This window comes from Triticum urartu, chromosome 3, assembly GCF_003073215.2.
Source record: "Triticum urartu cultivar G1812 chromosome 3, Tu2.1, whole genome shotgun sequence".
In the NCBI taxonomy this organism is placed as follows: Eukaryota; Viridiplantae; Streptophyta; class Magnoliopsida; order Poales; family Poaceae; genus Triticum; species Triticum urartu.
In genome coordinates this window covers 308,165,077-308,175,192 of record NC_053024.1, presented here as the reverse complement: position 1 = coordinate 308,175,192, position 10,116 = coordinate 308,165,077, and the positions used below count along the sequence as shown (strand labels likewise).

Here is a 10,116-nt window from a genome sequence, read left to right as displayed (position 1 = left end):
ATATGGTATAATGTTTTTCAAAAATGAAGTGGTGCCCTTTTGCAATTAATATTGGATAGGTTATTTACATTAGTGAGAAAATATGTAAGAGAAACAAAAGAAAAAAAACCAATTGCATAAGCTTAATTAATATTGGTGGAAACATATGTGCCATGGATCGTTGACATGGCACACATCCATCCATCCATCTTTTCATCCCACATCCATCCATCCACCAACCCACCCACGCGTTGTGTCCCACCCACCCAGCCATGCGTGGAGAGAGAGAGCGAGCGAGAGTCTCCTCCTCCCCTTCCAGATCGCCGCCGCCACCTCTCCCTCGCGCCGCCACCAGCACCACTCCTTCCGAGCGCGTGCCGCCCATCGTCCCTCCTATCCTCCTATCTCGCCGCCCATTCATCCGAGCCCGACGACGCCAGATCCGCGCGCAGCCCATCGTTCTGCACCTCCCGCAGGAGATCCAGGGCACTGCCGAATCTCACTGTCGACAGATGCACCGCCGCCCTGCAGCCTCGGCGTCGCGGTCGGCTGGCTCGCCACCGCGCGCGTGCTTCATTGCGCGCCGCTCCGTCGAGCTGGATCCTCGGAAGGCCGTCGTCCACCTCGCGCTGTAGGGAGGGATCCATCGTCTCCTCGGAGGAGGGGACGGCCATGTTTGTTGTACTCCACCCTAGCAGTCGATCCCGGTCGTTTGCTGCTTCACCAGCCTCCTCCTCTAGCATCTCCGCAAGGGCACCCGACGACAGGCAGGTCGTCGACGCGCTGGACCTCAAGGCCGGTTGTGCTGCTCCTTCTGCCTGCGTCTTTCCTCGACAACGTCCCCGACCTGCATCCAGCTGCTCCTTCCCCAGCCCTCCTCAACTTCGCTCCGGGTGAGCTTCTCTAGGTGAGACAACTGACTCCATCTGGTAGAACTACTGCTGTTGTAGGTTGGGTGTATAGAACAACAACACCTGAGGATTGTTTGATGTTCAGGGGATCATCTGTGTTTTACTTGTTGCTATATGACCTCTTGTTAAGGTAATCACTATGCGTACGGTAGCTTTGCCTGGCTTTCACCATGATGTGGACATTAATCTTGCAAGGGCTCTTTCAGTTATGTCCTGTTAGGGGGACATGGAAAATTCAGTTATGTCCTGTTAGGGGTACAAGCAAGTGTTCGGTGAGTCACTTAACTGATGGAATAAGGTGTCTATACAAATGCCCAAAAATTCTGTACAAAAGTAGAAATAGAGCTCGGCCAAGCTTGACTTCTATAGTTCAATGCACGAGGTCGACAAGGTACGATTCAGTCAACAACTTTTCGGAATACAAATTTTGTGCCCTGTACATGACAAGCATTTATAAGACCTTTTGCACATTTATAAGACCCTGTTTTTATACATCTGTGTAAAACAGTCCAATGTGATTCTAACTGCTAATAGTTCATCCAGAAGAAAAAGGAGAACGGGCAACATGGAGAAAGATGCGGTGCTGGTGTGCATGGTCCTGGGCTTTCTGGGCTCCGTCGCGGTCACCCTCGTCTTCGTCGCCAACAACTACAGCTCCGAGGCATGGATCCAAGATCGAACATCACAATTCTCTTTTCATCAATTCGATAGATCTGTGCTAACTAAGTATATGTTAGTCTGTGCGGTACAACGGGACGAACTGCATGTACCGGAGCCCGCCGGCGACGGATCTCGGCATCCTGGGGGTGTTCCTGGTGTTCATCAACCAGGTCATCCTCGCCGCCTATGCCAGCGGCTGGTGCCTCTGCATGTGTTGCTGCTGCCCCTGCTGGACCAAGCGCCGCCGGCTGGCGCCAACACCGTCCAAGTGGAACCCAGTATAGAGTTTGGACGCTGATTTAACTAGTTAAAACCTGTCCATTATTAACTAACCCATGTTTCTTGATGGTGTTTATCTCCATGGGATATAAAATGTGTCAATGTTAATATTGCACTAGTCCTTGTTGCTCTGTTGGCGTTAGTTACCTTCTTGTCACATTCTCCCTCCATCCGACAATATAAGACGTTTGTGCAAGCTAACATTACTTGCAAAAATGACTTACATTATGGGACGGAGGGAGTAATAGAAGGTGAATTCTTATACACTTTTAAGTCCTATTAATAAGTATTCAGGGGGGCATATTCGTTTCATGAATCATCTATAAATATCATTCACGTGGTACTGGGTCAGTTTCTAGCTACCATTTCTATACACATTATCTGTGTGTTGGCGCTAGTAGTTTCATGACTTGCTATTCTTATTCAAGTGGGTGAACTAAGTCATTTTTATTTAGTTTGTGTTCTGCTATGCCAAAGCCAGAAATATGACCAACACTATACACTTTTCACCACTCCACTCCCTCCCATGCAAAATCATCTTCTCAGCTCTCACCCGTCGACGGGGAATTTTCCAATCGACAGTTCATTTCGTTACTAGTACGTATTACACACACATGCTCCACAGCAAATCCAACTGCATTCTCTTGTCAATTTAGGACTGGTAAGTAGGTGCCGCTGAGTCTGAGTGAGTGGTAAACAGTATAGAGCTCGGATGCTAATCAAGTTGATTTAACTAGTAGATGTCTAGATTAAACCTGTCCATTATTAACCCCTGCTCCTTGATGATGTCGAGGTCCACATCCACAATATGTAAACGTGTCAATGTTAATATTTCACTGATCCTTACTATTTTGTTGGCCTTAGTTAACTTTTTGTCATATAATAAAAATGTGATCTCGTTATACAATTTTGGGTTGTGTCAATTAATAGTTTGGAAAGCTTACAAGCCCTCTTATAGTTAACTAAAAGGTTGTTGAACATTTTTAACAACTAACTGTTGGACATTCCCATGCTGTACGTCACTGATTATGTACAACTTGGTACAAAATTGGTCTGATATTAGTTTTATATCACAAAAGTAGGGAGGTTCCTGCTGCATATTAGTATCGGCTTTGGATTATTACAGTGTTTGGTTCACCACTGTACTGATTATCTTGGTGAGCATCTGTTTAATAACTGGAATACATTGTCTGCTTGGAACTCTATTTACCTTTGCATACTATTACAAATGTCTGTGAGGGTCCTTTGTGCTACTAGTATAATTTCATTCATGAATTCTGCACATAGATTTTTCATCCTGCTATAAAATTGCTTGTGCATGAATATGTTTGCCGTTGTTAGTCAGAAGTCGATTATTACTGGTGTGTTCAGGATTCTATTTCTGTCATCTAAAATATGTGTTAATTCTGATACAGCATAAAGAGCTATGTGAGCCCTCCTGGATGGGGCTTATGTTGGACCTCTGATTGAGCTCCCCATAGACTTTGACCCAAGGTAAACACGAATTTGCTTTTATTGTTGCTGCAAATGTCCCTGTCTTGTAGAGAATAGTTTATGAGGAAACCCTGTGGTAACAAAACCATATGTCATGGGAGTGTGACATGTACTGTTTGTGAATGCCTGTGATTGGATTATTGGATATCTGCAGATTATATGTCCTTATCCATCATTGTCTAGTTGTTCTTGCAAGCATTATTAGTTAGGTTGTGTAGGTGCCAAATTCTGCTTCTGGATTAGTCTATTGTTCTCCTCAGACCCTCCTTTTTCCAACATTGTCTGCTGTTTGGATGGGCCGCTATCATTATAGTATTTTAATTGATGCTACCTATATTGACAGTTTGTACCTGGGCCCTTCACGGTGGGGTTTGGACCCTGTGTCTGGGTTATTTTTATTGAACTTTGGCCTGCTCATGGACTTTTTAGGCCTTCATTTTTTTGGTGGTTCTGAATTTGTGTACCTACAGTTCTACAAAATTGGTACGATTGATTGTTTTGTTACTTGGACAATAGCTTGCTATTTATGTACCTACAGTTCTAGTTTGTTGTTGCTCAATGCTCACATTTGTTTCTCATCCTTGCTATTTATGTTGACTGACATAACTTGCATGTTGCTCTTGTGCGACCAGCATCCTCGTGACAGGGTTTGTCGGAACTGCCATCGCTTTAGGGTGCTTCTCCGGCGCCGCCATCATCACCAAGCGCAGGTAGTACCTGTACCTCGGTTGCCTGATCTCTTCTGGCATGTCGGTCCTTCGACATGAAACTGTATGCTTGGTTTCTTCTCTTCCTTTTGGTGCGCATGCCATTACTGCATGGTGACCACGTAGGTAAAGCTTGCAAGTCGATCGCAGTTAGAATTGGCGACTGGAAAGAAGCGCACACCTAGGTCGATCTATCTGCTGGTCGCTGCGAGCATTGTTCTTCTAGTGTGATCCAGGCCAATGGCAGCATGCCTACATTTATATTTACTAGAGATGCATGCATTTCTTTACATGCTTGACAAACAAAAGTCGTTGCTGCTGCAAGGATAGGTCATAGCAGTAGCTTGATAGCAGTAGCTTGATGGCTAGCTAGTGTATGTTGAATTGCTGGTCAACTCAGCCTTTGGGCTGGCTGCTAGTACATCTATGTATAGCTACCTAGGTAGGAGTAGCTATGTGGCGCATGCAGTGGATTATTAAAATATTACAATATCTTGATCAGCAATGAAAAGCATCGAGATGCAGATTTATACTGGCACGCGCACGTATGCATGCAGCATGCTGTGTATGTGCACACTTGTGTACATCGGTAGCAACAATATGCAGTGATGGTGCCAACCATATGGATGAAGCTTATAAACCAAGCATGCATGCACAGTAGTGATGGTTTTGCTAGTGAAAATATAGCAGCACTTACATAGTATACACTAGGTGCCAACATTTGTGATTCGTGTCAATATGGTCTGACCAACTGTGCTTAATGGTGTTGTGTCCTCTTGCAGCTCAAGAACGCAGGTGACAAGAAGAGGAAGAGGAGGTCCTGAACGTTTCTCCTGCACATCGTAGATACCCACCACCGCGGCCTTGTAGGAATTAAGCTGGCGATGTGCCACCCTTGTGTATCTGTTTTTGATTGTATGTGGAAGTTGGACGTGCATACGTGTATTTGCTCTTGTGAGTATTTGACTGGATGTTCTCTAGATTTAATCATTTAATTGACAGATTTATTGATATTTTGTTGTTCAAATGTGTAAATTGAAGTCTGTGAATGAAAAACACCAAATGTTCTACTTGACAAAATAATATTTGGGCTCTAAAAATGCTGCGACCCAGACTATAGTGGATCAGAACCTTGTGCATTTTTGAAAAACCAGAAAAATAGGCTTAATGAAATGGTCCGCAAAAAGGCCATGACCCAAAATAAAAAAGGCCAAATTGTTGGGCTAGGCCCATGTAGCTAGGGAAAATTAACAGAAAAATATATAGTAAAAAGGCTGTATTAGTGGGCTCGGCCCATGTAAAGCGTCGAATTGGACTGGGCTGAATCTTATCAACGACCTTCTCAATTGGTCGCAATTTTGCCACGTCAGATTGCCACGTCGGATCCGACGTGGCCTAGGCAGAAAGCTAGCGACCAAAACAGAAGGTCATAGAATCAATAACCTTTTGTTTTGGTCATGGAATTCCATGACCTTCTCACAGAGAAGGTCGTTAATTTCAGTTTACGACCGCCAGCTTTTGACCATCTGTTTTTGGTCACAAAGATCGCAAATAAAAAACAATGACCTTTCAGTGACCAATAGTCAAGGTCACAAGTTGCCATATTTCTTGTAGTGCTATGTCATGCTATCCATTTTAGTTAAATAATATACATGTCAACTATTTCATGCCCTCTTTTTTCCACCCTATCTATTGCATCTTTCTCTCATACAGTGTCTGTACATTCAACTATGTTTCCTGTTTATCAGCCATTGGAATTGGAGTGGGTGATGGCAGTATCTAGCGGAGTGAAAACACGGTCTTCAAATGAAACAGTGCTACCGCTTGGTGGAGATAGCACCCCGGTTGTACATGCATGGGAACCAGCCCTACCACACATAACCCAGACTCTCGGATATTGTACCCCTACTGCGATGTTCAGAGAACCAGCTTCACCCAATCTAACCTCAACCCCAGCAGATAGTAACCCAGTTCCTATTGGCACAGCACCATGTCCACCACAGAGCTCCCAAACAAGAGCAGTTAGTAAGGCAGCTCCAGTGCCCAAAGGGCTAGTACTACCACGGCGAACCCCAACTCCACCAGTTAGTACGTCTTTTCCTGTGGAGGAAGCACAACCAGCCAGTCGTAGTTTAGCATCTATTGCATTTGATGTTGTTAAATCCTATGTGCGTATCTTCCCATGTTGGAAATATTATACTGAAGATGAAGAAAAATGCCAGTTGCAGGTGTTTCTCCAGGAGTTATGTGTAAGTAATGTTATTCATGGAAATTACTTTTCTTTTTCCCATACATTCTACCTCCATGATGGTTATAATACAACAAATTTTCCCATTTTTCTCTATAGAGAAGGACCGATTTGGAAAGTCATGATGAGGTAACCTCTGCTAATACCTCTGCTATCTTCAATAATGCTTGGTGGCAGTATCGGAATTACCTAAAGAAAACGTACTTCACTAGCAAAGAAACTCATCAACCCTTATGTTCTCCTGAGACACATTTACTGGACGATGACTGGGAACGCCTTGTTCTGTACTGTTCCCGAACCAAGAATGTGGTAAGGTCTATGAGCTCATTTTTTAAGTATTGTATTCTTGTGTCTTACTGTACTCTATTCATGTAGAACAAGTGCTTAAACCTGACGAACAACTATTCTAATTTAAGATTCCATTGCTATCATGCATATCGCCTTGCTCTTGTATCATTGTATTTACTTATACAAACTTATTTTTAAATTGAAGGATCCAACCGAAACTCCATTGGCACAGCCGGTATGTTCACGCATGTTTCTTTAACAGGTTTTCTCTTGTCAATAGCTCTGTTGATTTCAATTTCAATTGTGTATACAGTTGACTTCTCATATCATGCACATTACTAGCATCACAACAGAGCCAATAGTGTTATTGTAGATGTAGACCCGCCGTACCCATCTGAAATCTTGTTGTGCCATGTAGTTTCCCACACTTTGTATTCTTTCACTGCTACTTTGTCTTGAACTGATATGATTTGAACCGTGTCTCTATTTTGATTTGGCAAGACAATGAAGTGACCATAGGACATAGATATATTTTTGTTTGATGCATTTATTATGTACTAGTACTTGGCAATATAAGACTTAGTAGTTTAATCATGTCCACCTTTCTAATGAACTGGTTCACCGAAATGAGTTTCATATACTAGTACATGCTAAACCTGTTATGTGTCTCCTTGTTTCGTCTTTTAGAATGCTGACAGAATATTGGGGAAGAGTGCCTTATTAAGCAATGGTAAAGGAAGTAATGCAGATAAGGTTCAGGATAGTGAGATATCCTTGTTGGTCTCCAAAAAAGCTAATAAAATAGCTAAGGAAGACTATCTTGAAGACAGTGAGACAACCCGAAAGTCCTGTCTTGGTTTAGTGTTCGAGTTACTGGCCACTACTACTTGCACAAGCTATTCAAACTCACTGTTTGAATTAGTTCGGTTTCTTGAGTCTCAACTACAAGCTGAAATACATCGATCAGCTGTGCCGTGACAAGAAGCAGAAGGACTGTGGAAGTCCCTGGAGCATTCAGATGCATACTTTCTGGTGCAACAGCAAGCATTGGAGGATTTTAGCGCCAAACAGGACAAAGCTAATAAGCTTGCTGAACTTACTTCTAGCATGGTGGATACCCAGGATAACATTTCTTGAGCTCTTCTGAAGTTGTTTCAGTTGTCCTCTTGTTTTGCTGCCGCGTTTATTTGCCCTGGTGGCCAATTTTGACGACCAGTGTATATATATGTTGCTTTGTTCCCTATATTTGCACTGGTGGCGAACTTTGATGCCCACTGGATGTAATATGTGTGATAGCCGTAATAGGCTAGCGTTAGTTGCTTGCTTATTTATTTACTTATTGTCTTGTTTAGTTGTTTGATTGTAGTCACTGCAGTTCTTGTTCTGCATTTTTCTAGTGGCCAAAATAACCTATTTTTGGTAACAAGGCCATAATAATCATGGCAACACATGTACTGTTGTAACCATGGGCCTCCTGCGGGCCATAGTATCCTTGGGCCTTCTACGGGCCATAGGATCCACGGACTTTCTACGGGCCTTATGATCCATGGGCCTTCTACGGGCCATAGGGTCCATTGGTCTTCTACGGGCCATAGGATCGATGGACCTTCTAAGGAGCGTATAATCATTTCGCCAAACATGGGCCGTACTATTCGTGGACCATAACGGTCCGTTAATAGGTCGTGCTTGATAATGCTATGAAAACAGCCTAACGGGTTAACGGGCCACAAACGGGCCCAATGAAAACACGGGCTGAATTTGGCCCACATACGAAACAAGCCAGTAACGGATCGTAACTAACCGAATTCTAGAAATGACCCCAAGAATAAATGGGCCCTTGGAAGGCCGAAAGTTAACACGGGCTGGAAATGGCCGGTGAAATAATGGGCCGTTAATGGGTATAAATTGATACATTATTCATTATGGGCCAGTTTCATCTCGGGCCTTTATTGGGCCTAGAGTTACGAAGGGCTTCACATGGGCCGAAAGACATCTTGGGCCATACATGGGCCGGAAGTAACAATGGGCTGGAATCATATTGGAGGGCCCAGATGAAGCTACTTGGCTTAATTCCGATAGGTCGTAACGGTCCGGGAGTTCGCGGGCCATAAATGGGCGATATACGAACAGACCGATAATAGACTTTCCCTAGGCCGGCCTGTTACCTTTTGACCAAGTCAAACGGGCCGGCCTTTTCACCAGAACGGGCCTCTGTTGGGTCGTTCCATGTGTCGACATATCATAGGCGCCTCCTGTCCAATGAGTGGATGAAATCTGTCCCAATGGTGAGCCAACACGTGCATCCTCTAGCCAATGAGAATTTTACACGTGGAAAATCACCATTGGTCCGGGCTGTTAACGGGTTATCGGATCAAAAAACCCGATAGCTTAACGGCGACCTATTACGGTGGATGTCACGTGTCGATCACCCTTGACGAAAACACTTCTATGACGCACGATTTATCGTCATGGAAGTGGATACTTCCGTGATGATAATTTTGGTAGTGTCATGGAACACTTCTACGACAGCACAGGTATGACTATCTTGATTCTGTCATAAAATTGTCATGGATGTACATGCATGACAGAAAACATGACCTACTATGACAAACACGTATCATCACGGAAGTGTATTTTTTTGTAGTGATCCCCCGCTTGAGCTGCATTCATCATGTTCACCTTTGCAGACTTGGGATTGTGCTTGACAAATGCATTGCTTGCTGACCTGACCAGAGGAGGTGGTGGAAGGCGCTTCTGGGTGCACTTGTTTGAGTAATGCCCTTTCAAACCACACCTGTGACAAGTGACCTCTGAAAGCGGACAAAAAGATGGAGGAGGAGGACCACCTATCCTCATAGCCTGAGACTTGTTGATAGCCTGGATTGGGTGGGTGGGAAGATCCACGACCACCTGAGTTCTTCTGTTGGTAGGTTGACGAAACGAAGGAGGTGGAGGAAGCCAGAACTTCTGTTGCTTAGCTGCCACTAGTGAGGAAGAAGACAAGTGAACTGCATCCCTGATTCTCTTCTTTGAAGCCTCACACTTGAACTGAGCAGCTTCCTTCTTGAGGTCCATGTTGTAGAACAGATCGAACTGAGTAGGCTCAACAAGAACGAGAGCTAACTGCAGATCCTCTCTGAGGCCACCCCCTGAAGTGATAGATCATGCTCTTTTCATCAGGAACGTCCTGCCTTGCGAAGCGAGCAAGCTTCTGAAACTGGATGTTGTATTGATACACAGACATGCTTCCTTGCTTGAGATTGCCGAATTCCTCACGCTTGCTCTCGACAACACTTGTTGGAATATGATGAGCTCGAAAGTCCCAACAGAAGTCACTCCAGGTAATCACTCGACCCCTCTAGTATCTTTGTACCGTTGATACCAATCTACTGCTTGGTCCTTGAGCTGAAAACAAGCGAACTTGACGTAGTCCTCAGGTCTAACATTGCTGCATTCAAAATGCTTGTTGATGTCCACGAGCCAATCATCAGCGTCCATGGCCTCGACACAAGAGCTGATAGACTTTGGCTGATTTGCAAGAAATTGGTTG

General features: G+C 44.2%; 1 long non-coding RNA gene across 4 annotated transcripts; it reads left to right on the top strand.

Moving 5' to 3' along the window:
* Window positions 1-204: 204 nt before the first annotated feature.
* On the top strand, window positions 205-5,113 carry LOC125543886. 4 transcript variants are annotated; one of them, XR_007298990.1, is made up of 5 exons: window positions 206-886; window positions 1,434-2,986; window positions 3,245-3,323; window positions 3,956-4,033; window positions 4,813-5,113. It is a non-coding gene; the product is annotated as an uncharacterized LOC125543886 (long non-coding RNA). The 4 variants fall into 4 exon arrangements; XR_007298992.1 differs by having other exon boundaries at window positions 210-886; window positions 1,434-1,828; window positions 4,813-5,043; XR_007298991.1 differs by having other exon boundaries at window positions 205-886; window positions 1,425-3,323.
* The last annotated feature ends 5,003 nt before the right edge of the window (window positions 5,114-10,116 follow it).